The 25,921-nt window shown below is 44.0% G+C and overlaps 1 protein-coding gene across 2 annotated transcripts in view; it reads right to left on the reverse strand.

Annotated features, from left to right (window-relative positions):
- Positions 1–25,921, reverse strand: part of LRRC32 (leucine rich repeat containing 32) — a 127,751-nt gene that overhangs the window by 90,294 nt on the left and 11,536 nt on the right. Inside the window, exon 1 of one of the 2 annotated variants that reach the window (XM_086933882.1) lies at positions 14,932–15,108. The exons of the other annotated variant lie outside the window; for it this stretch is intronic. The gene's annotated coding sequence lies outside the window, so the exon portion shown is untranslated. Of the gene's footprint in view, positions 1–14,931; positions 15,109–25,921 lie in introns of those variants that run through there. 2 annotated transcript variants of the gene reach the window in all.

Raw genomic sequence — 25,921 nt, forward strand, 5'->3', positions numbered from 1 at the left:
GGGCAACCCAAATTAGTAAGCCACCAAGGAGCATTTTATGGAATCTACCCGGAATTAACGTTGGAGCAGTAGTGGAGTAACTCAAATGAGGCATTGTTAAACCTCAAATGGACATTATATGCAACAGAGGAGCAAACACTTAGTGGGACTGTTAAACCACCAAGGAGTATTATACCGAGCCTACCCCAAAACCGAAGAGCAAAAGAGAGGCAACAAAAAAGCAACCCACTGGAGTTACTGTTAAACCATCAGTTTGTCAACGTTGAACACATCATAGCACTCTTAATGGTCTGGTTCGACAGTGCAGATGTCACCAGACAATTATGTGAGCATCACTAGAGAGGAGCTTTGGCTTCGCCCACATGTTGGGAACCAGGAGTACATATTTAAATTGGGCAGAAGTTGGATGCTTCCACAAAAGAAGTGCTAGCCCTCCACAAATCTGTGATCAATGTATTTATCCGGCTGCCTGAGGTTGAACTTTCAGAGGCACACACATGACATTGTAATGCTAATGAAGTGTCTTAAATAACTAGATAATTTATGGTGTTTTTCTCTGGCAGCAGCACTGATGGGAGGAGGGCAGTCATAAACCTACATGGATTATTAGATCTGTCTTGCCAGTGCATTCAGAAGCCAGACCTATTGGTATTGTCTCATTTACTTTCAACCATGCTGCACAGCAGTTGCACTGCTGTACAACATGGCTACAAAAGACAATGACAAAGCCAAACAGCACTATTATTTTGTTTTGTCCTTGGTTTTTAAAGCCGTGTTGTATGGCAGTGTGGTTGCTGTGCAGCACGGTTGAAAGTAAATTTTTTAAAGTGTCATGATGCTGTCAAGGCTGGCCACATAATTTCTTTTTTAAACAAACTTTATTGCGTTTTACATGTGTGTCCTTTTGCAACATTCTAGCACAAGTGCGATTAAAACAGAAGATGCAGCTCATCTTTTGCATTCCACATCATATCCAAGGCTGGCCATATCATAGTGCTTTGTTTTTATTTTACTTTTAACCTTACCGCATATCAGCTATGTTGCTGTACAACATGGCTAAAAAAAATGGCAAAGCCAAATAACTATATTATTTGGCTTTGTCGATGTTTTGCTTTTGCCTTGTTGTACAGCAGCAAGGATGCTGTGCAGCATGGATGAAAGTAAATTTTAACAAGCATTTGCAATGCAATAGGTCTCGCAGCATTAAAATTTGAGTTACTGGCATTGTAAATGACAATACTTTGCATACATTTTTTTTAATTTGCAATTGGTACATAAACATTGTTTGTGAGTGGTTAGCTGTTGCTAACAGACACCCTCACAGACCTAGAGCACTGCACGGCTCATATAATCGAATATGCACTGAAATCGGAACGCTGCAATGATGATTGAATGCATAGGGCCCAGGGCCCATGCACACCTGATGTGCAGCCGAGGCCTACCTTACAGAGGGCCCCACAGAAATTAATCAGTGATGCCACAGGCCATGGTGCCAAGTAACCCGAGAGCAAACAATTTGTCACGTGAGTGGATGCCTGTCATCAGCTGTGGCCCAGCACCACACTGGCACGAAATACAGCACGCATGGCCTCTTTTGAGAATCACTATGCATCCAATCAGCGGTGCTGAGAGGTACCTATGATTAAAGTCACAGGAAAGCAGCTTTGGCATGCCGGGAAAAGCCCTATGAAGTTAAACTCACACTTTGTTTTGCTTTTTGCAGTTTTATATAGCACAAACTCGACCTGAAGGTGTTGCTAGGCACCGGGAGATTAAGTGACTTGCTCAGAACCACAGGATGTGTAGTCCAAGACGAGGCTCGAACCCGGTAACCCAGCTCCAAGGTCGGCAGCTCCGGCTGTTATGCCACATCCCGTTTTTACTGCAGCGTCCACGCACACATTACAAGAAGCAACTAACTTCATGTACAAAACGCACATTGTATTTGGGAACGTGTGGGCTGGCGCCTTCGGCATTTTCAATGGCACATATCCACATCTCCATGGTGTACTCTACTCATTTGTTAAGTATCCGTGGCTCTGCTAAGCAACTTCAAGCACACAAATCACCAGCTGGGTAAATGTGGCACATTCTATCCCAGAGTCAGTGTAGGAGATATTTTGGCACAGAAATGCCCGACGGGGCGGGGCCCTTCATCATTAGCTAGGTCTGAGGCGAAGGAAACTCCTCTAAGCCACTGCTCCTTTGCCTCAGTGTTGTTCTTGCCAGCCGCCTGTCCTCTTTCTATCTCATCCATCTTTCCAGGCAGGGTGAGAGGCGCGCGCAGTCCCCAGAGAGCAATTAAACCTGCCTCCCGGGGACTCCTCTTCAGAGCGGGGTGGGAAGGGGCACAAGGGGCTGGGGAGGGTAGTGAGGGGGCATTAGTCTTTCTGGCATTCGGGAATGCGCGCCTCCTGCCCTTCTCGAGCACTCACTCCGGTCAATCGCACTATCTTGCCAAGAAACCGAAACCTTGTGGAGCTCTTGTCTCACCTCGTTGTCGGCTGAGCAGACAGCTATAGCTCTCGCGGCGAGAGCGCGCTTTCGCGTGCTTTCGCCAGGGCGAGACCTAAAAAGCATTGGCTGAGTCAAAGTGCCTTTCTTTTTTTCTTTCAACTATGCTGCACAGCAACCATTTTGCTCTAAAATGGGGCAGTAGAATAAACATTGCCAAAGAAAATAGATCTTGCATAAGTGAGACCTGTAGGCTTTGCCAGTGCTAGTACTGATTTGCAGTGACCTGACCACATCAGCCCCCAGAACTGGTGCTGGCTTGTATTGTTGGTGTCTCTCCGACTGTACCTGAAAAGCACACCCAATATTATTATGAGCTGTCCTGAACTATACATGGCAAACAGCCTTCAGTCCAGGAAGTAAATTTTACCATCTATAAATTGTGAGTGAAGATTAATGCAGGTATATTTTTTACAGTTTACTCAGATATAAAAAAAAGAGACACTTCAAACAATCCCTCACATTTTTAAACATAAAAGTTTTCACAAATAATGGACAGTTGTTAAAATGTTAGTTTGACAAACAATAAATGAAACACACAGTAACTCCAAAGTGGAAAAAATCTACTATAAGCTCTGGGTTTTTTTCTTTCCCAGTTTTATAAAACGTAAACTCTGCCCTAAGGTATTGGAGTGCGTTACATGACAACACCAGTTATATTACACAAGGTCACATTCATGTTTTAAGTGCAGGGAGATGAAATTATTTGCAGAGAGGAGATTGTGATTTGTATAGAATCACAGGATGTTGAGCCAATTCTGAAACTTGGACCAAGTTCCCCTGTCCCGTAATGCCACATCCTCTGCTTAATTTACTTAAACAATTGCCACATGCCACAAACACAAGTTCTATTAGAATGGCAAACAATGGGTGCACTTAATTTTAAAGGGTATGTATACCCAATATGAACATCAATGGGAACTCTTGTAAATCAAGCGCTCCACTTACAAAGATACTAATACAAGCATTAATCAGAACTCGGTCCATGCTCCATCAAAGAGACAAACACACAAACAGAGAAAGTGAAACTGGCAAGCACAGACCAATGAGAAGGAAGGAAATAAGAGCGGCGATGAGGCCTACCAGTGATAAGTAACGGGCGAGCTCTAAGCCCTTTTTTTTTAGCTTTTTCCAAGTAATGAAAGATCTTGCAAGTGACAGAGCTTGTGCTGTCTCAGGCGGGACGTAAAAATCACCAATAGTCCTGATGAGTAAAATTGGGTACTTTGATAAATTATTTGCTATCCAGTGCAAAAAGTTGTCTTAAAAGTAATGCAAATATATATATGTGTGCTGCTTCGTGTTGCATTGCGTCATGGGGGCATCCCATGAGTGTACTCATGCTACCACCCATATTTTTGGGTGCAAAAGGTTATTTCCTAAAATTGATGGACAGGGCTTTGAACCAAAAATTAAGGGAGGCAGACATTAGGAAGGATAAATGTTTTATTTTCTCATAATTTTTTACATAAATGGCACGTGTGCTGTGCTATACAGCACTCATCCAATGGGTGAAAATGTTTTAAAGTTAGTCTAAGCAAAGTATTTTGAACTTGAAGGCATCCTTCTAGTAGAAACACCACACTAAATATCACAGAAACCTTTGCACTATAAAATAAAAGAATAAATCTGCACTATCGTGTTTTAGCACCAAATTTACAGATCCTGACAAAGAATGGGAACAACATTCACACATGCAATTTGTGTCTATTTTGTGTACGTTAACAATCAATGATTATTATTCGTCATATACATCTACCACCAGCTAGGACTTGGATTAGAGCAACAGTAGAGCAAACCATGAGTGAGTGCTGCTTAGTGCAAACACCATATGCACTCGGTTTTGTTATCTCTTCCACATATGTCTACGTGCCTTGTAAACAAATATGTTTACTCCGTGAGTTTGATCATGTAGTTTGTATATTCTAGTGTGTCCATTGGCTGTTTGCACAGATGCACTGCTGGGAGTGGAGGAAAGGCAATGTACCCTGTCCAGCTCTGCCCATCCGTCCATCATCCCCTTTTGTATCGCTTTGTTCGCCCTAGGTTCGCAGGGTATGCCCAGACGTGAGTTCCTTGCTCACTTTGCCACTGGATTCAAGATAGCCTGGCTGATGAGGATTATGAATCCAAAACCGGTCCTAGGATGCTTGATTCCGGTCCAGGGAAGACGTGGCTTGGCAGTTTGGGCTGGACTGTTCCCATGAGGCACAGGGTCAGACGGATTTGCATATGGCCATGTCTGAACTGGGGTGCTGGAGTGAGCTAAAGAACGGTGATGGATTAAACCCAGATCAGTTGACTGGGGGTGAGTGTTTGATTGGCTCAAACGCTCCGTCCGTCATCCCCTTTTGTTTCTCATCATCCTTGACTTCTGACAGCTCCTCCAAGCCAGGATAGAACTCCTTTCACCCCCACTGCCCTTTCCAGCCGGCCCCTCCCAACAGGTCAAATGACGCTAGTTTGTGTACTTCCACGTCCAAGGGAGGCTGTAAAACTAAGAATGTAGTAAAAAAAACTAAAGACAATCCCCCAGATGCATCAACAACCCAATTTGCGATTCCTTAATTGCGAAAAATACCGATTCGCTATTAAGGAATAGCAAAATGGAATGCATCAAGAAATCACTAAAAAAATTACGATTTCTTAGAATTCCTTAATTGCGACTCGCAAATTGCGAGTCGCAATTAAGGAATACCTCCCCATTTATTCCTTTGGGCCTAGAGGCCCATAGAATGAATGGGAAGACAATCGCAATTAGCGAATCGCAATTAGCGAATCGCAAATTGAGATTGCGATTTCAAGGGTGCAGGGGTGTCCAAAGGACACCCTGTTGCACCCTGAAATTGATCTGTGCACATATGTTGCACACACATATGCCGTTAGGGCATGTGTGTACGCAACATGAAACTTTGAAAAATTCACTTTAGTGCATTTTTCAAAGTTTTTGCAAATTACCATGAAGTTGTACTTCATGGTAATTTGCGTGCCCTATTAGCGAATTCGCTATTTTTAAAACTTTCATGCATTGCATTTAAGGAATCTCAATTTGAGATTCCTTAAATACAAATAATCGCAATTTAGCGAATTCTCAATTTGCGATTTTTGCATTTGGGATGATGCATCCCAAATGCAAAAATACGCTTTGCGAGCGGATTTTTGTTTGATGCATCTAGCTTTAAGAGCCGAGTCACGAGGTTGGAAATGCGCACTTGCAAGGGCTTAGAGCTCACTGGATGAAGCGCTGTCTACATAAGTGATGTGTACGTACGACGAATGTTTTTTTCCAGTTTTATACAGCGCGAACTTAAACAACAGGGATTAGAGTTCTTTTACATGAGCACCAAGGCTACATTACACAAAATCAGATTTTATGGGGACGGGAAGTTAAACTGATTTGCCTAGAATCACGGGCTGTTGAGCGCACGCCAGGACCTCCTTAAAGTCAGCATCTCTGACCGGGAGGCCACATCCTCTCTCACGAATGTTCTACGGAGTGACTTTCTTCACTGTGTGATGACTGGTTTGTCCTTGCACTGCTGCCAAAGTCAGCGGGAAAGTGTCGGTTAACTGTGAAACCTGTTAATTACAGCGCTTAAACGCGAGACGTAGCAGTAAGCGCTATAAAAACAGTGCGCTGTTGCAGTGACGCTTCATATGTAGTGTGATTAACCAAGTAAACAGGGGTCCCCCCCACATTATTTCGACATTGGTATCTTTACAGGCAGCTATAGAGCTCAAATCTGCCTGCTTCGTAAGCCTGGGGAGGGGGGGGGGGGGGCTTCGGGGGGTGCACGGAGTTCAGGAAGCATCTGCTTGACTGCCGAGATTTCCTTGGCCCTTATCCTGACGGCTCATTTCCCTGCCTTTAAAACTGTATCCTGTCGCACCGCCCTTGGTGAATACCGGTGTGTTCATAATGAAACATATCCAAATATTGCAATCGCTGGGCTGTGACGTCACCGAGCCCTGCGCGAGGGGTCTGATCTGAAGCCGGTATCTGCCGGACGGAGGGTCAGGGTGAATCACGGTGAGGGGGCTTGAGACAGAGCCCAGTCATGGCCAGCCCACCCTGCTGGAAAGGGAAGGGTGGGGTGCGTCTGTTCTCTGCGCCTTTGGCATATGAGTTTATCCTAGCTTCTCATTTCCCCAGTCGCCTGACTCAAACCACATTAGAGATGGAAAAGGTCTCAATCAAGGATTTTTTTTACTTTTGATTTAGAGCCACTGGAATTATGCAATTCTGCGGCTGGAGTGGATTCCGCATAATTATGGATTTGCCATATTTGCCATATAATCCATCATTTTTGCCCAGACATTGTTACCATGGGTACAAAAAATGACAAAATAATGAAGTAATACTATGACCAAATGTGTCGCATAACGCTGCATAATTTGCCTTTTCTTGCTGCATAATGTAGACAACCCTCCTGCAGAATTCCAGCGTCAAACTCGTCTGTGTGTGTTCCCCACACCAGACAGGGTTGAATTTACTAAGCACACAACACTTCCTTCAACATTTTGTGAAATTCTCAGTGACACTGTGCAGGAATGCATGTTGTATTCTATCACTGAGATTACAACACATCTTGCTCTAGGACCCTGCCATAGACAAAGCGACATGTTACCACGTATTGTTACACCTGTAGGCTATACGGGGACTGCGCCCAAGGGTTTCTTGGCGCTTAAGTACAGGAACTCACTGACTGGATCGTAGGTGAAGGTGGTGTAAAAGCTTAAGAGGATAGTCAAGATGTAATCAAACATCTAAAATTTCTAAGGCACTATTTATCCATATAAACACATATGGAACGTTATATAATACAACTTTATATCTCTTTATTAATTTTCAGTTACATATATACCTTTCTGTGTAGTTATTCTTCCATATATTTAATACAGTAGTCCTAAAAAGCAACAAAAAAGTTTCAACTCTCTCCAGTGCGCCACTCTAAATCTCATCATATACCTCTCTCAATATAGCCTCTTCCTCCACACACTCCAAACGTCATTGTAATACTGTGTACAATACAGGTACCCCAGCACTCAAAAAGTGATATCTATTTCCCCTTATGTCCAACCTTTATAAGTAAGAATGCATTTCATATCTCTCAGTGTATCACTGATAACAAGCAAAGATGGATTCGTAAAAAAGGATGTACTTTTTCATTTAGGCAAAACGATAGATTAGGACATCATAATTTTCAAATATGAGACATAGAGACCCCCTGTTCTTTCAAAAGAACATAGCCAATTAGAAAACTAGTTTGTAAAAGATGTAAGTGTCTCTATAGTCTTGATCCAACAGCACAACAGCCGACACGTGTTTCATCACATCCAGTGACTTCCTCAAGGCTTTTAAACAAAGAAAAGTTCTCTAGGAATTCATAGATACTAGTTCTTAAAATTGGATAACAGTTGATGTTGTTGCACTTAGGATATTGTGCTGTATAACTAATTACTTATAAGGTCCCAAAAGCGAGACCTATTGGCTATGCCAATGCTTGTTCTGAAGTGCGATCCATTAGACACTACTACCGCTTCTCTGTACTTTGTCATTGTACTACTATTATCTCCGGATAACTCTTTCTAGATTCCTCCCTCCTCTATCTCTCCTTAGACTCACCCAAACCTCCTTTTACTACTATGATTTCCCAAAACAACACTTTCTAGACTCTTCCCTCTAAACCTCCTTTGACTCATCCCAATCCTCATTTTTATCATGATTTTCCTAATAAACTTTTCTAGACTTTTTTATCCTCTATCCCTCCTTAGGGTCCCCCAAACCTCTTTTTACTACTATGATCTCCCAAATACCAATTTCTAGACTGTTCCCTCCTCTATCCCATTAACCCCTTCGCCGCGGGGTTAATTCCCTCACGGCGCGGGAGGGGAGGGGGGGGCGTGGCGCCGCGGTGCTCGTGACGAGCCCAGCTCGTCATGGGGCACAGTGGAGCTGTGCTCATGACGAGCTGGACTCGTCACAACTCTGCCCATTGATTGATTCTCCCGCACAGGCGGGGAATCAATTGCGCGTGGGAGTGCCGCGGCCGTTATGGCAAGTCCAACTCATCATGAGCACAGCTCCACTATGCCTCATGATGAGCTGGGCTTGTCATAAGAATGGAAGGGGTTATACAACTAACAGACTCACATGTCCAGTGCTCGCATTAACAATTTTTTTTTCCCTATACTAATCCACCACTAAACCATTTTGGATTTCGGAGCACCATACTATTTGCGGAAAAGCGCTTTAACATCTCGTTGGGGATATAAGCGCTATATAAATACAATTGCAATGCAATGCAATACATGTCACATGTATTCCACATCCTAGCAGGGCAGACCAAAAGCCTCCTACCTATAAGCCTGCGTCTAGCGACCCTGGATCAGATACCCAGGTCAGCATTGAGGGCCCAAGCATATCCGGAGAGCAGATGCTCCCTAATGTGAGTCTGAAGCACGAGGAGTGTTCATACAGTGCAGAGAACCTTTAACTGCGTTCATCCTTTCACTGGGAGCCTGGGGCGAGACTGGAGGAGGGGGCATCGGTAACTGAATTTGGGCCGCCACAAGCGAGAGGAGCCTCTAGGTTCTGAATTACCTGTAATGGTTGAAAAGGGTATTGAGGCAGGCCCAGGTACTCTGACCATACTTCTACCCCTTACCATCACCTCCTCCAGCATGGGAGCAACCATTACTTCTTGCAGGTGTACTCTGGCGCCCTCTGACGGTGACACCTAATCTTGGCAGAGACCAGGGGTTTCCAACCCTTTCTGTAATAAGAGCTATTATTAATAGTGTCGTAATAGTGACCACACCAGAAAAGTATACAATAGTGGGCACCGTCTCTACCAGATAATGCAATACCGAAGGTAAGTAACTTGTTCATCTGATAGAGACATCTAGTCACAGATTCCTTAATTTAGAATCATATACCAAAGCTTACCATCCCCGGAAGGCGGGTCTGCAAACTGAGACCATTAAAGAGTCTCTAACTAGAACAAAACTGATCTAGAACAAGATAAAAAGATCAGACGTTCATAAAAATTGAGGCGAGGAATAACATACTCCATAAACTAAAAATCTGTGGAAGGAACTACAGGTAAGTAAAGTCATAAGACATTGAAAGCATCCGTAGACATTATCCCTGTTATCCTGACAAACTGTGGTACAATCCCAGTAACAACATGAATAAAAAACTATTCTCACCCTTAAGGGGATCTGAACCCATGCATGCTCACCGCTAAGAGCGTGTGGCTCAGTGGTTAGAGGCGGCAAACCCGGATGCTGGGATCGACCGTGGACCAGGGTTCGATTCCCCGCCTCAGCGGTTCTCGGGCTCAAAAATCCCACGGCCTCGACAATTCTCGGTCCGGTGCCTATTCGACTCACGGGGTCTCACTCTGCAACTCTGGGCAATAGCTTGCTTAATCTCCACAACGGCCCCTCGCGGCGGGATGCCTGGCTTTCACCCTGTGGACACAGGGGAATACCAGGACGGGTTCCCTAAGCAAGCGCCAGGATGCCCTTTGGGTGACAGGTTGCGCTATATAAGTACACCTACATACACACAACAGTGCCCCGGCTCAAACCCGATAATGGATTGAGAGGGCCAAGGGCGAACCTGCGGTTGAGGATCCAGTCAGCGCACCTCTCACCTCCTTGGGGTTATAAATCATCCCAAGTTATTAGTATTATGATTAGTGTTGCACAATAGTGACCACATCAGACAAGTATACAAAAGTGGGCACCGGTTGCAAGATTACGAGCAGTGATCACGTCCTGCATCATCACGATGTCAGCAGTAACGGAAAGAAGACTTTGTCAATGTGCAATGCTCTTGGTGAGTAGAATGTATCAACCACAATGCCCCCGGGAATCAAGGTAATAATATTATTAACCCCTTAGCTGGGGGGTAACTCCCCCACGATGCGGTGGGGGGGGTGGTCAGCGACGCCGCTGTGCTCGTGACGAGCTCAGCTCGTCATGACTCACAGTGGAGGTGTGCTCATGACGAGCTGAGCTCATCACGACTCTGCCCACTGAATAATTTTCCCGCACAGGCGGGGAATTACCAGCGCATGGGCGGCGCGCAGCCATTAGGACGAGTTCAGCTCGTCATGAGCACAGCTCCACTGTGACTCAGAGCACCGAAGGAGTTAATGAATAGGTCGCCCCAATGCCTTATGATTATTCACTGAAATATCAGCTTTAACTTTGTTTCTAAAGTTTAGCCATTTTCTCCAAACATCAGCTAATGAGTTCTGAAAATGCACACATTCTCGTCTTGAATTTTGGGATACATAATAATTCAACCAGCCGAAAGCTTCTAATTTCGCAGCCCGTGTGTGCACGCGGGAGAGCTACCTACAGTAGTTCATGCGGTACTCACTGGTGAAGCCTGGCCTAGAAGCAGCAATGGGTGGAAAGATGCTGCTTTGCTGCCAGGAGCCGCCTCAAGGCACGTGGACTTCCCGTTCCCTCAGGATGGAAGCGCACATCAAGAAATGTGTGATATCTTCAACTCCAACTTTCACTTTTAGGACTATCAGAAAACTGGTATTTTAAGTTCAAGCTTTACATGTTACTTCTAGTTCAATACATCGCGTTGCTCCCAGCCCGTGCTCACTTTATAATTAAAGGGTCTGAGCATGCCTCGTGCATTTAAGTTTGGAGACCAACCACCTCCAAGGAGTAACTATCATTTGCAAAACAGGTGCAGTGGGATCGGCCGGAGCCCCAGGTGGGAGGGGCCCACTGAACCCCAATGTATCCCTAGGCCAGGGGTATTCAAACTGTGGGGCGCGACCCCCAGGGGGGCCGTGGAGCGATGCAAAGGGGGTCGCGCCTTCACAGTGTCACTTCTGCCATGACCTCAAGGGCTTCAGCCCCCCTTATCCCCCATCCTGTGTCTCAGCCCGGGCTGCTGCAGTGCAGCTCGCACTCCTGGGGCCTCGCTGGGCAGTGTCTGCAGTCTTATCTCCCCGAGTTTTTCACAGGTCTTTAAAGACCATTAGAATATTTACATGCCTTTGTTAATTGATTACCAAAGTTTAGTTTTTTTAATGGTCCCAGTACCCCCTGGGCCCCCACTCTGCCTATTCCTTACATTTGTATTTTTACACTTACTGCTGTAGTGTGAGGATGCATTTAAAGCAAAAAAAATATAAAGTTGTGTTGCCAAAAGAAACATGCCTGCTATGTGTTGTTTAAAGATCCTGCAGAGACCTGCTCTTGACACTAAATTGAGTTATAAATAAAAAAGAATGTATTAATTAGTGATGTGACTTTTCTGTCTTTATTTTCTTTAATTATTAGTCATGGATCATTGAGGCATCCCTAGAACACAATTAAAAGTGCTTTCTATGTATATTTGCTGTTTTAAGTATTCACAGATAAGTGCAAAAAATACAGCTTTAGGTGACTGCTTATTTCTGGGCCATCAAAATAATGAGCTGGTAACCCTAATCATTAGACTGGAAGTTTGTTACAGGATCGGCACATTATTTATTTCCTCCACCCTCGAACCCTGATTAATGCCATTAAAGCAACAGTTTAACTTATATCTGAAACCCTACGCTTCAAGTTTCTGGGAATGCACCCTGCTTTCAGACTACTCACTTCTCATTCTCGCCTTCACTTTCACGTTCACCCTGCACTCCCAGCAATCGCAATGCACTCACACTGATCACCATGCACTCACACTGATCACCATGCACGCACACTGATCACCATGCACTCACACTATTCACCCGCTCACCATGCACTCACACTGATCACCATGCACGCACACTGATCACCATGCACACACACTGATCACCATGCACGCACACTGATCACCATGCACGCACACTGATCACCATGCACTCACACCACTCACCATGCACTCACACCATTCACCATGCACTCACACCATTCATCCGCTCACCCTGCACTCAGTGATCACAATGCACTCACACTGATCACAGTGCACTCACACTGATCACCATGCACTCACAACATTCACCCACTCACCCTGCACTCACAGTGATCAATGTACTCACAGTGCTCACAATGTACTCACAGTGCTCACAATGTACTCACAGTGTTCACAATGTACTCACAGTGATCACAATTCACTTACACTGATCACCATGCACTCACAACATTCACCTGCTCACCCTGCCCTCACAGTGATCACTCTGCACTAAAACTTTGCTTGCATTGTTCACTCTGTACCCCACCCTGCAGTCACACGAGCACACTCCTCACCCTGCCCTCAAGTGACACTTCACTCACCTGCCCCCCCTTTAGTGCTCAATCTGTAGCTCACTCAAACAAGGCCATCACTAACCATGCACTAATTCGTCCCACTATGCACTTACAGCCGAACCCAAATTCATATGGTCACCTCACTCACCCTGCAGTCACTCCTTTTACCCTACTCTCACACTGTTGCATTGCTCACCGTGCAGTCACATGGGCACTCTTGTCACCCACACAGTGCAGAAGGTTAAAGTGCCTGGTACAAAGAAGATGTACCATGCACATTACAGAACTGAGTGTGAGTAAACTATGAGTAGCGCTAAAAAAAAAATGAAATGTTTGTCAGACAGGTGCTATAGAGAGATGTGTATTGTTGGTGAATGGTAGTGAAGGAATTCATGGAGAAGGTGGAAAGACTGTTGCACCGTGTGCGTTCAGTGCTTGGACAAGCCCTGGCTGGGAGTGTTAAACCCCCCCCCCCCCCCCCCCGAAGTTCGGGTCTAGTGGATACCCTGCTTCTGCCTATTATTTACATTTGTAGTGCGCTACTGTTACCAAAAGGTGTCCTGGGACTAATAACCATCTGCCTGCAATGTGAGAGAGGGATCCGGGGTTGGGAGAGGAGAGAAGAGAGGGATGGAAGGAAGGGGGTGAGAGGAAAGGGGCATGGGTAAACTGCTTAACTCTGCACAAGACCACCACGGTTTGCATGCACCCTTGCTGCTCCCGGCCATGGCCAGGTGAGCTTCTAATTTGGCAGCGCGTATTCCTGCGGATTGGGAGGCCCTTCACAGAGGTTAACTAGACACCTTTCTGATGTTAATTGCTGTGTTTTGGTTGTAAACTGGTACTGATGGGGTGAAATCTTTCCTCAGTATTACTGTGTTTAAAAAAAATCTAAATAATAAAGCAATGCTACCCCAAAATACGCAGCATCACAGAACATTATTTACATTTTCTACTCACACAATTTAGTCAAGCCTGTCGCATAATTTGGTCCTCACCTTCCTCATAACCTAGAGGTTTAGAAATTTTTGTCAGGAGGGGGTCCTTACGCTTGAAAATGTTGACAGGGGGGTCTCGGCATCAAAAAGTTTGAGGACCTCTGCTCTAGACTTTCATAAGGGTGGGGGGAGATCTAAGAAACTGGAAACCCACGTGTCCCTTCGAACCAGAACTCGCTTTCATTCATTCAGCCATTCATTCATCCATCCATACGTTCTTTAAACCTATAGACTCACCCACACTCACATTTGCGTTTATGAATGAGTAAAATGACAAAATACTGAGGTAATACTATTACAAAAAGTGCGGCACTACGCTGCATAATGTGACTTTGGATGTCGAATAATTTGGTCAACTCTGCAACATAGTGTGGTCCTCCCTGCCGCATAATTCTAGTGGACCTAGCCATACATTCTCAAGTTGTTTCTCACTGAGAGCCCCCCACTTTGCAGCTGTCTTCTCCCAGCCTGTAGTGTCTGCGCACTGAAATGACTGAAAAGTAATGTAAACACTACATTGAAAAATCCCAGATAAATAGGTACATTCCTGTTGGGTCATTATTTTCTTGCGATTGAGATGTCTGACTCTCGCTACTGAAGCAGTTCTCTGCTGTGTTTTTTCTGCCTGTCAGACGCATTATATGGTCGTCACCCCGCACACAGCCGCTCCTGTTTAAAGCGCCTAGCCACACCACCAGCGCATCCCCAGCCACCGACCACCACCTGCCCTGACCACTCGTAAGACGACCCCAAGGAGTCTGTACAGAAGGATCCATGGGACTACCGAGGTGCGCCACGATTGCCTGTGGGCAAACACTTTCCACCTCGCATCCTCCCCTGGCGAAGCGCCGCGAAGCAGTTAACAGTGGCAAGAAGCGCTTTTGCAAAAATTGATATAGATTCAAACGTACTTTTTAGTTTGGCAGATTTCCCGTGAGTTAAAATGGGCAGTTTGGCAACTGTATACCCTTCAGTAAAAAAATAAAAAAATACAGGTTGCCCACATGTTCAGGAAAATCTTTATTGCATTCGTTTACTTTTTAATCAAAATAAACCCTTCGTGGTAATCCCATAGGCGGAACCCAATGCATTTACCAATGCTTGTTGTTCAAGCCGACAATACTTCATAAGAGAAACAGTCTGCATGCTTAAATAATGCATGTACCTTGTTTTGGGTCGTTTATTCTACGTCTCAGAAGTCGCTGGTCATGTTTGGAGAAAGTTCCGTCATTTCATTTCCCCTGTTTCCAGCCCTACTCATGGCTCGCGCTCTCACTCTCGCAGCCCCGCAGCTTCACCAGCAACTTTGGCATTTTTCTGCAGCTCGAACCGTATTTCCTTTAATTGGCCGCTGTCTGGTTTTCGTTATGTCCTTCCAGGATCCTGCGGTCTGCCAGGTCCAAGTGCTAGCCATGTTTTAATGGACAGCAACTCCTGGGGTGTACGCACAGCAATGACTTGTGACTTCCCTTAAGGGACACAAGCTGGTATTTATTACATGGAGATTACCTCCATGTAATAAATACCAGCTTGTGTCGCGTGTCATTTTGGCCTATTATCTATCAAAAATGCAGTTGATGTTGTAAACGAATTACTTTTTAGAGATTAGCAAAAAAGGTATTTGCTCCTAAATGTGTTAGAATGGCAGATTCTGGTGTGTACATCTACCCTTAAACTGACAGATGTTCACACCAGCAGGCATTCACCAATTTACAATCACAGGTGCACATGTGCCTTATAGTTTATTAATACATTCCCCCATCTGGAATATAGCCATGTCTGAACTGGGGTGGCAGAGTGGGCTAAAGAAAAGTGATGGATTAAACCCAGATCTTTTGACTGGGTGTGAGTGTTTGATTGATTCAGATGCTCCGTTCATCACCACCCCCTTTTGTACCGCTTTTGGCCGCCATAAGTTTGGCAGGGTATGCTCAGACGTGAGTCTCTTGCTCACTTTGCCACTGGATTCAAGCAAGCCGGGCTGAAGACGGGTGGAATGCCAGAAACCGGTCCTCAGAAGCTTGTTTCCGGTCCAGGGAAGACATGGCTTGGCAGTTCGGGCTGGACTGTTCCCATGAGGCACAGGGTCAGACTGATTTGCATAAAGCCATGTCTGAACTGGGGTGGCAGAGTGGGCTAAAGAACGGTGATGGATTAAACCCAGATCTTTTGACTGGGTGTGAGTGTTTGATTGGTTCAGATGCTCCGTCCATTACCACCCCCTTTTGTACCGTTCACACCAGCAGGCATTCACCAATTTACAATTACGGTGAGAGTGCTCAGGTGCACATGTGCCTTATAGTTTATTAATACATTCCCCCATCTGGAATAAAGTTTTCTATGCAGAAAAATAGTAAATAACGTCTTCACCCCCATACATTGCCAAGATTTAGGGGTGTATGCCGTTTGTACATCTAATGTATACATGGATGTGTTATGTTAGACGTTTTTGTACAAAATTGTTGAAAATCTTTGGGAAGGTGTGTAGATTAGCTACGAACCTGCACCTTTGCAGATGAGGAACACAAAACAAAAAGTGACTTAATCGATGTAAGGAATGCTCAAATGAATCTCTGCCACTGATAAATACTGTGGGCCTCATTCCATAGCATAATTTTTGTGCTCATATATGGCATTCAGGGGACCAGCCATATGCAGATCAGTTGTAGCCCTGCTTCGAACTGTGAGGTCACATCTCTTCAGAACAGGAACATCAGCCTTGCTCAGCTTTACACCCACCAAACATCTGCATGAACTCACTAGTCATCCCACCTCACTCTTATTCATTTTAACTACCACATTGAAACTTGAAAGTATTGTTTTAAGTGTTTTTTTAATATATATTGACTTTTTATATGTATGGATATGTCGTTTATGGTTGTTGATGCAGCAGAATTAAGTATATTTTTACTGGCTGACTGAACCTGAAGTCAATATATGGAAGGTTTTATGATTGATCACAGAAGACTAGTCCCAATAGCCAACCGCATCGAGTAGCACTGGACTAACCATTAACCTTGGGTTCTGGTGCAACATACTGCCCGGCGTTAAGAGCTTCAATGAATCGTCAGTGGTAGTAAGCGCTATATAAATGCAATTACAATACAATAAGAAACCACAGGCCAGTCTCATTTTTGGGTGACATAAATGAGCTGCAGCTTGAGCCCTATAGCACAGTGAGGAATCGGACCACATCTGGGGATCTGTCACACAATGGGCATCCCTGCATGAGTTCTACAGCCGTGAGTTACTAAACTTATAATTGGGAAAATGCACACTTCTTGCAGATTTACGGCAACCATAAAACCCACCTGTGTGCATAAATGTCCACAGATCTATTTTATGAATCAGCCTCTGACATTTTCACATGCAGACAGTACTTTTTGCTTTCCGCAGAAGGACAAAGGTGCACAAAAGCTGCAGAGAGTCAGGCACAGAACTTGTAGGCAGTGGCTTTATGAACAAACAAAATGATTTCTGAGTTGCAATTAACTTTCTGTTAAATAAACCCCATAGCATCAGTTCTTAGCATGCACTTGATAGGTCACAAAATATCATGATATAATTTGCACACTAAATAACTATTTCACTGGATTGTGCCTAACCCTTTGCACGTGTGACCCCAAAAACTGAAAACACCCCACGAGCTCCCAGTTGATACTGTCCATAAAACATACAAGGGCAAACCGAAGGATACCTGCAGACGCTGACACCTCAGTACGGACCTACCAAAAACAGTTCAGCATCGGCTCATCTCAGCCAGACCTACAAGATAAAATATGGCGGCAGACCCGGGTGGTCCAAGGACCAAACATGTGGAATGCCTCCAGGCACAATCTAAGAACAGAAGACCATTGGGCAGGACCACACTCCTAGTATCAGACACTGCAAAATAAAGCTCTGTTCGTTCTTCTAAGCTCAATAGAGTCAGCTCTAGGGTTCTGAAGTAACCTGATGCTACATACACGTAGAGCTTCAAAAAGTTCCCAATAAACAAATGCATAGATAGATAAACCTTGGAATATAACAAAGAAAATAGCATTTAAGACCAAGGTCTGCTTATATTCGAATAGTTGAAGGTTAGAAGTAACAAAGAGTCAGGAGTTATAGAGAATGAAATAAGGTCAAGGAGTTAAAATAACAGGGGGAGAATCAAAGGGTAAAGAGAAAATATGATGGGATTGAGAGAACTGCAAGGGAAGTGAATGTGGGTGGCCAAGATGAAAAAAACAGAGTGTGAAGGTGGATCAAAGCAAGGTGAAGAAAGAAAAGGAATTGACAAGAGAGGGGATTAAAGAGGAATTAATAATATAGATCGGCATCTGAAAACAAAGATGGAAAGAGAGTAAGGGGTGTTACAAAGAAGGTGAGTACGCCTGCCCGAGGCTGCAGAAGTAGTAGGAAAGAGGGAAATAAACACATGGAGTTCCACAGTGAAAATATGCAGAAACGAGTAATCAGAATAAAGATACAGCAACCCCTGGTTAAACAAGCAATAGAGGGAAGGAAGTGGAGGTAAGTGGGGTATTTAGAGGAACGGAGGCTATGTTATGTTATGATAATAACTACTTGTAGAGCGCACGTACACCCGTGGGTTTCATGGCACTGAGGAAGTAGATGGAGGTGGTAGGAAGGTACGAACAGAGCAGAAGTCAGAAGGAGCAGGTCCTTTAATAAAAGATGTAAAGAAAGGCAGAAAAACAAGAAGAGAAATGGACAAGCATTTAGAGGTGGAGAAGAAAGGAAAAAGTAGCACTGTGGTTATAAAAAGATAAATGTGAAGTAATGAAATATGGAAACGTTTGTAATGAGGGCAGCTAAGAAGAGTATGTGGAAACATGACAATCTGAGAGATAAATCAAGAGTGGTCCGATGGGAGTGAGGCATGGATGTCACGAATAAGAACAAACAAAAACCAGTGTGGGAACAGGAGAGGTCTGGAGGGAACAGAGGCAGAAAATAACCAGTTAGCCTCATTCACACAAAGCAGTAGTAACAAAACTGGTAAATAGTGTATAACTCCACATTTCAGCCTCCAACAAATCATCATGCAGAGAGCTAGGAAACAGAAACACAAAATGAAGCGATCCCTTAATGTCAATCCCGAGTAACAAGAGAGAACCCAATACATCAATGATCCAGTGTGTCCCTTCCATTCTCCAAAAAGTGATCCTTGGAGAGAAGGCAAACATAAAAAAAGATGAGATCCCCTAAAGTAGTTGACAAGCTGCACGGAAAACCATCATCCAACTGCTCCCTCTCAATCACCAACCAATGACGTGAAGAGAAACCACCAACAAATGACCATGAGGAGAGATGGCAACCATTAAACAAATGAGAGGGCTCCCAGGGAAGCGTATAAGTGGAGCAGGATGCTAGAATTTTGCAAACACCCAGGAATCATCATATTTAGTTGGCTAAGAGAGACTCAATGGCACCACAGCAGAAAAGACAACTGAAGACTCATTTTGCAGATTTGTGCTACAGTTCGAAGGCAAATGCAAAAATAATAGTTGATGGACAGAATGCAGAACAATGTCATACATTCACCCCAGTACAGAGATCTGGGTCTAAATCCATCTTTTTTTGCACTCCACACCACCCCAGTTGGTGCAAATCAGCCTTGACCCTGTGCCTCATGGGAACAGTCCAGCCCGAACTGCCAAGCCATGTCTTTCCTGGACCAGACCAAGCATCCTAGGACCGGTTTGAAGGCAGCATACAAAAATCCTCACCTCACCTAGAAAGTGTGGCACTTCCAGTATCCGCCAGAGGAATGGCAGAACTGCTGAGGAACTGAAGGACTGCCTCTCAAACCATCCATTATCCTTGCTCACACGAGGGTGCATGACACCTCTTGCTACCCCACTGTTCGAATGTCTCTTTCTGATGGCACTTAGTTATATCTTCCCCAACGCCGGAATGGCAATGGGGCTCCGAAAAAGTCAAGAAAGTACCAAGAATTGAATAAAACGATACAACAGGACAGAATAGCGCTTTGTAAAATGCATAAATTAACTTTATGAAGCCTTTTATTGTGCATGCCTGTGCTTAATGAGACCATGGAGCTGGTTAGAAGTTGGGTGCAGCCCACTGGGGACACAAGCTGGGCTTCAGCAAAGAGTTTAACATTTATCTTTAAAAGTTCAGAAGGTGTATTTAAAAAGCACTTTACACCCGGCCGACAGGCACTGCAGACTCCAGTGGCCGAGGGGCGCAAGAGCGGAGACCTGGGCCTCTTTTCCAGGGCCGGGTGATATCCTGTCAAAGGAAACTCAGTAACAGGCGTAGATCCTGTTATTTTTGCTGCATGTGCCACTCACCCTCAACCTCTGGGCTGCCACTTTTGCCTTTAACGCTCCGGGCCTCATTTACAAGCCCTTTGCACCGCAATACCAACGGTGCAATGTGCCTGCCCATATTTACAAGGCCACATAAAGTCACCCTGCCTTACTTTTCATGGCATTGTTAATATGGCCTCTTTCACGCATTGCGCTGCGTGAAAGGGGCGTTCCTTGGATGTTGCTCTGGGTGTTCCAACACAACATGCATGGAACCTGACACATTCCCATCTTTACAACGTTTTGTAAAGGTGGGAGTGGGTCAGAATCGAGGCTCACGAGGAGAAATACTTTTATTTCGCCTCAATTTTTCCTCTTTCTATGCCTGCACATTGAAAGAGGAAAATGCCATCAATGACAGCCAATTGTGCACCAGCGCAGGGGAAATCACACAGATGCGTAATATTGTTGTTAATACAACACATCCCTGTGCTTTTAAAATGACGCAGCTCTGCGTTGCAACACGTCTTGTAGCGCCGTGCTGAGTCATGTTTTGTAAATGAAGCCCTATGACAATGAGGAAATACACCAAGTAGTAAAGATTGAGGGCCACAGCTTTTACCAGGATATTTTATCGGCAGAGGGATACTATGTTAAAAGGGAATTATTATTCAATTATTTGTTTACTTTATTGTTTAGAAGGTGATGTCGCTTTGGATGAATCACAAAGTCTCAAAGGATAAAGGACGAAGGAGGGTAGTATGTTCCAAACAACCATCTTGGTAATGTTATCCCAAACAACCTCAAGTGAACAAAGGTGTGCACGATGAACATCGACTCCAGAATATCAATGGGACACAACACCGAGGACAAAATATCGAAAACAACTTATCGCTAGGCAAGTAAGTGTAGATATTCTATACCTAACTCCGCATGTATGTACCTACCCAGTAGAAATCTCTTTAAGGTACGTAGATGTGTAGTAAGGAATAGTAATATAGACCTACTGATAGAGTTATATGGTAATCCTGTAACTCGATTACCGAATATATCACTATTCCCCCCTTTTTAATTCACAGTGTGCATCTTCTTATAATAACATTTTTTGGTTTTTGGTGCAACACTGTTTTTATACCTACTTTTTGACACTGCACATTACCCCTCTGGACCAGCTCTCATTATTTCTGGACACTTCTACACTTACCAGAGGTTGCCTCGGGTGAGGCAGGCATATAGCACGTCGTTTGTCAACCCGATGGCTATGCCATGACGCGAGAGAAGGGGTGGATAAAAGATACACCGCAACAACAAAATCACAGCGTCTATGAGGGTTGTCAACAAATAACCATTGGTTATTGTAGATACAAGTGTCCATTCCCTTTTGTGATTATTAAGGTAAGGAATAGTAAATCTAGATACTTCCCTGTATGCACTTACCTTTTGATATTTTGTTCCTCAATATTCTGTACTCAATATTCTTGTCCCTCGATATTCTGGGGGTTCATATTCAGTTGCACAATCGTGAAGAAATGGTTAGAGTGTCTCTCTCTGTTCCACTACTGTAAGCTACATTCACTCTAGCTTGTTTCATGCTCTTTCCTCAGCAACTTTCCTCCCTCCCTCCCTCCCTCCCCTCCTTTGGCTGCCAAACTCTTCTGCTTGTGACTTCAGGGTCTGGACTGCAAATAACTCTCTAGTCAGTAGCCTCTCTCATTTCCAGAGGATTGTCTGCATGTGAAAAATATTTAACATAATTGCAACTCAAGGGAGAAAAACAACAGCAGATGTATGAGTCTTTGCTCCCAGTCTGGGAGAACAAGAGAAGGGGCGGGAACGGGGCTCCATTGGACTTTTTCAGATTCTTGGAAATTGTTCTTAGTTTGCGGTATCTGATATTTTGACTCCAGCAAAGAGCTTTGGGAGGCAGGATCCACATCTGGAAGGAACAACTCCATTGAACAGGCCAAGTGTCACTAACGAAGCTGGACAAAAAACAAACAAACAAACATTGGTAATGCCATTAGGTCAGGCTTATGAATGCACTTTCTAGCCAGACCTAAAAATCCATGTAGGTTAATGGCTACCATACTCCGATCTGTGCTGCTGCCAGAGAAAAACACCACAACTTATCTAGTTAGCTAAGACACTTTACTAACAACATGTTATTTTTTTCCCCCTAAAAGTTCAATCTGATGCAGCTGGATAAATAAACAAAATAATCACAGCTGTGTGGATGGCAAGCACAGTTTTGTTAAAGCACACAACTTCTGCCCAATCAAAACGTGTACTCCTGACATGTGGGCGGAGCCAATGCCTCTCTCTAGTGATGCTCACATGATTGTATTGCGACAGCTGCCCTGCCAAGCCAGACCATAAAAATGGATGCTTGAATCAATTTGCACTGCTGTGAGCATTATATTTCATAATTTTTCAGCTGGCTTGTGTCATTACAGAGGGGGCCCGACAAAATGCTACCTAGGTTGTACCAATTTTAAAGGCAATCTGGCGAAGATGTCACAACAAATCCCAGAACCTAAGCTGACACCATCAAACTTTGTATCATTCTAGAATGGCAATTGATGGTGATTGCTAGCTGTGCCGAAATGGGCAAAAAGTACTCCTCTTATGTTACACTGGAGAGTCCTGAAAAAGATGCAGCCACCCTTGAACTACCGCCCCATGCCCCCTTGGAACGGAAACACTACCAATCTCCTATGTGTTCTGGCTTTGATGGTGGGATGCAACCTGCCTTTTTTGGCTCATCGAAAGCTGGGCCCACCGCTGGGCTTATACTTGCCCAGTCCCTTCATCTTTGGGATGAAGGCCCGTCTCAGTCATTCTAGCTGCAACAACTGTGAGGGTTTGGGAGCACACTGTTGTAGGGGTATGAAGTGCTATAAAAAACTATGCATTTGCATAAGCAAGGTCAGATCTTTTCTTCTCTGGTACAGCTGTATTCCTACTCTGCCTGATGAAAAGGAAGCTGGGCTGTGGTGAGGCTTTGGCCAGGCCCAGAAACAGGTCCTATACTCAGTCCACTTCCGAGCCCTCCAATAGTCTCTAGAGGGGTGTGCTAAAGGGGTTTTGAGACATTCCTAAAAAAGGGTGGCATAAATCTGCGGGTCGTTTGAGTGCTAACCCATACACTTAAGACTAGAGTCATGCATCCTAGTCGTTGAGCAAATTCAAATATCTAAAAACATAATCATACAATGCATTTGCACCTGTTTTTAATTTACAAGGCTATTATATCTGCACCAAAGGGAGTATTCTAACCTTCAGAAGCTTTAACACCCAATCAAAGACAAGAAAACCAAAGAACCCTAGATGGAAAGAGTGAAATATAAGTCCGCACACCATAGCCAGGTATGTGCTTTTAAAATGTATTGCTACAGAGATTTCTATTGCATTGTATTGCCTTAGATGACCTTGCATCACCGTTGAGTATTCTGAGTGCCTGGGTTTGTGGAAGACCCTCGGCTGGCGGAGCTTGGATAACTATGAGGGATATCATGTGTTGCCTTCTGAAGGGAGAGCCGGCACTTTAATTAGTCCAGCCCACATGGACCATTGCATTGTCTTGAACATAGCACATCATTTTAAAAGGTGACACCATGAATCAGTGGAGCTCTGTATTAATAATAATAATATTAATAATCATCATAACAAAAACCATACCAACGACAAAACAACAACGGAATAATAATAATAATAACTCTTTGATATAGCACTTTTAGGCTTAGTTTGGATATATTTAAGAGCTGCAAATCACAGGTGTTACTATAAGCTGATGTGTTCTTCTAAACCTCAGAGGATGGTAAAATTCCATCCAATGATAGTATTTGGGAGAGAGGCATAAACTAAAAACCTTATTTCTGGCACAAAAACCAAACAGTTGAAATCCTTTTGCAGCATATTGGAGCCTGTGGGGTGGAGAGTGGGGCCAATGGTATTTACTCTAGGACAAAACCTGGAAGAAAGCTATTAAACACTATTTATTGTTTTTTAAATATAAGGCTTGGATGAAAATACTTTTCCTCCACTTTGTAAATGTGAAACAAGGTCTATGTTTCGGGAAAAATTCAGGTTGTTTCCCTTTTTCATTTTAAAAGTAGCAAAAATCCTACAAAATTCGCTTGTTTCAATTTCCTGTTTTGAAGAGAGGTATTTATGGAGTAGTATTTATTTTTTAAAACGTCTGTCAATGATTTACAATAATTTCAAAGGAATTCATGTTGCCTTGTTTATGATTTGGCAGTCCATTGTTTTGCTTTTTTTGCCATGGGGAAATTACGTTTTTGTGCAAATTGTACTACCTTGTTTAATTCCATCTATGGAAAGTTTTTGGGACATGGCCCATCTCCAGCAGAGCAGAATACTACACACACTGACACATGAATACATGAACTAACTGTTTCCTGCTGCTGTATGGTAAGGCTACTTTAACTTAATAATGTGACCAACAAAATGTACTTTGAAGGCAGAAGGAGTGGTTAACTCCCATTATTTAGGAGCATTTTGTCATGTGCAGTACTTCTCTTATCCTCTGAAGATGTGCTGATGTGCTGGAAACATAGTAGATCCTTAGAATAACTTATGTTACCATAAAAAAACACCTTTGTTGGACTTGGCCCTTTTTGCAGGGTTATCCCCAAACTTTTTGCTTCTTCCTGCTATTTTTTCCTGACCTGTTTGTTGGTTTTAGGACTCAGGGCACTTTACCACTGCTAATCAGTGCTAAAGGGCAGATGCTCTCTGTGTAAATTATGAACATGATTGGTTATCCATGAGTGGCATATTTGACTTACTGGTCAGTCCCTAGTAAAGTGCACTACCAGGGCTGGTAAATCAACTACTACTAGTGGGCCTGCAGTGCTGATTGTGCCACCCACATGAGTAGCTCTGAAAAGGTAACTCAGACCTGCCTCTATCTTGCCCCATAGGACAGAATGGGGAATGCTTTGTAAAATTTTACAAGCATATCTTCCCATAGGGATAAGATAGAAAAATAAAGTTTAGGTTCTCTGAAATCAGAATTTAATAACACGTCTTTTACTAAAGATGGTTTTTAAATTGTGTGTTTGAAAATGCCACTTTTAGAAAGTAGGCATTTTCTTGTTTAACCATTCTGTGCGCCTCTGCCTGTTTGTGTATTGATTGTCTGGTTTTGAAGTGACAGGGGCTGTGGAGGTGCATTCTCTCACAGAGCCACCGGGGGCAGGGGTTGATGTGTGTCCTGCCTTTCCTGATTGAGTCGGGCTGGGCTGAATAGACCTGGGATGCATTCCGGACTTCCTCCTTGTTATCTTTTAGGTAATCGCTGAGATGCCCCCGGGTGAGTCATGCGCTATATAAGAGCCTCCTAACATAACATAACATTCAAGTGGGGGAAGGAGTTCTCACTAGCACCTGAATAGGCCAGGTCTGCATTTAGAGTGGTGGGAGGAGATTTACCTTGCACCTGACTAGGGCCTGCCTGCCTTACACAATGCTGTCTCCACCTCCTGCCGGGCAGCTGCACCATAGAGGACAGAACTGGTTTGGACTGGGCTCAGAGAACCTTGCACAAACAGAAAAAAGACATTTTGTAGTAAGTAATAGACCTAAAACCATTGAACTTTAGACTACTTCTGGAACCAAGAGGAACCTTTGCCAAGGAGAAGAGCTGGAGAAACTGGGGAGAAGTACTGCCCTTGCTGTGTGTCTGGGGTTGGCCTGCAGTTGCTGTTTCTGCCCAAGAAAAGGAGAAGGACTTTGCTGTGTGAGACCCTTGCACAAAGTGAACAAAGACATTTTGGGGTATAAGAATTAGACCTAAAACCGTTGAACTTTAGACTACTTCTGGAATCAAGAGGAACCTTTGCCAAGGAGAAG

Source organism: Lissotriton vulgaris, chromosome 8, assembly GCF_964263255.1.
Source record: "Lissotriton vulgaris chromosome 8, aLisVul1.2, whole genome shotgun sequence".
Taxonomy (NCBI): domain Eukaryota; kingdom Metazoa; phylum Chordata; class Amphibia; order Caudata; family Salamandridae; genus Lissotriton; species Lissotriton vulgaris.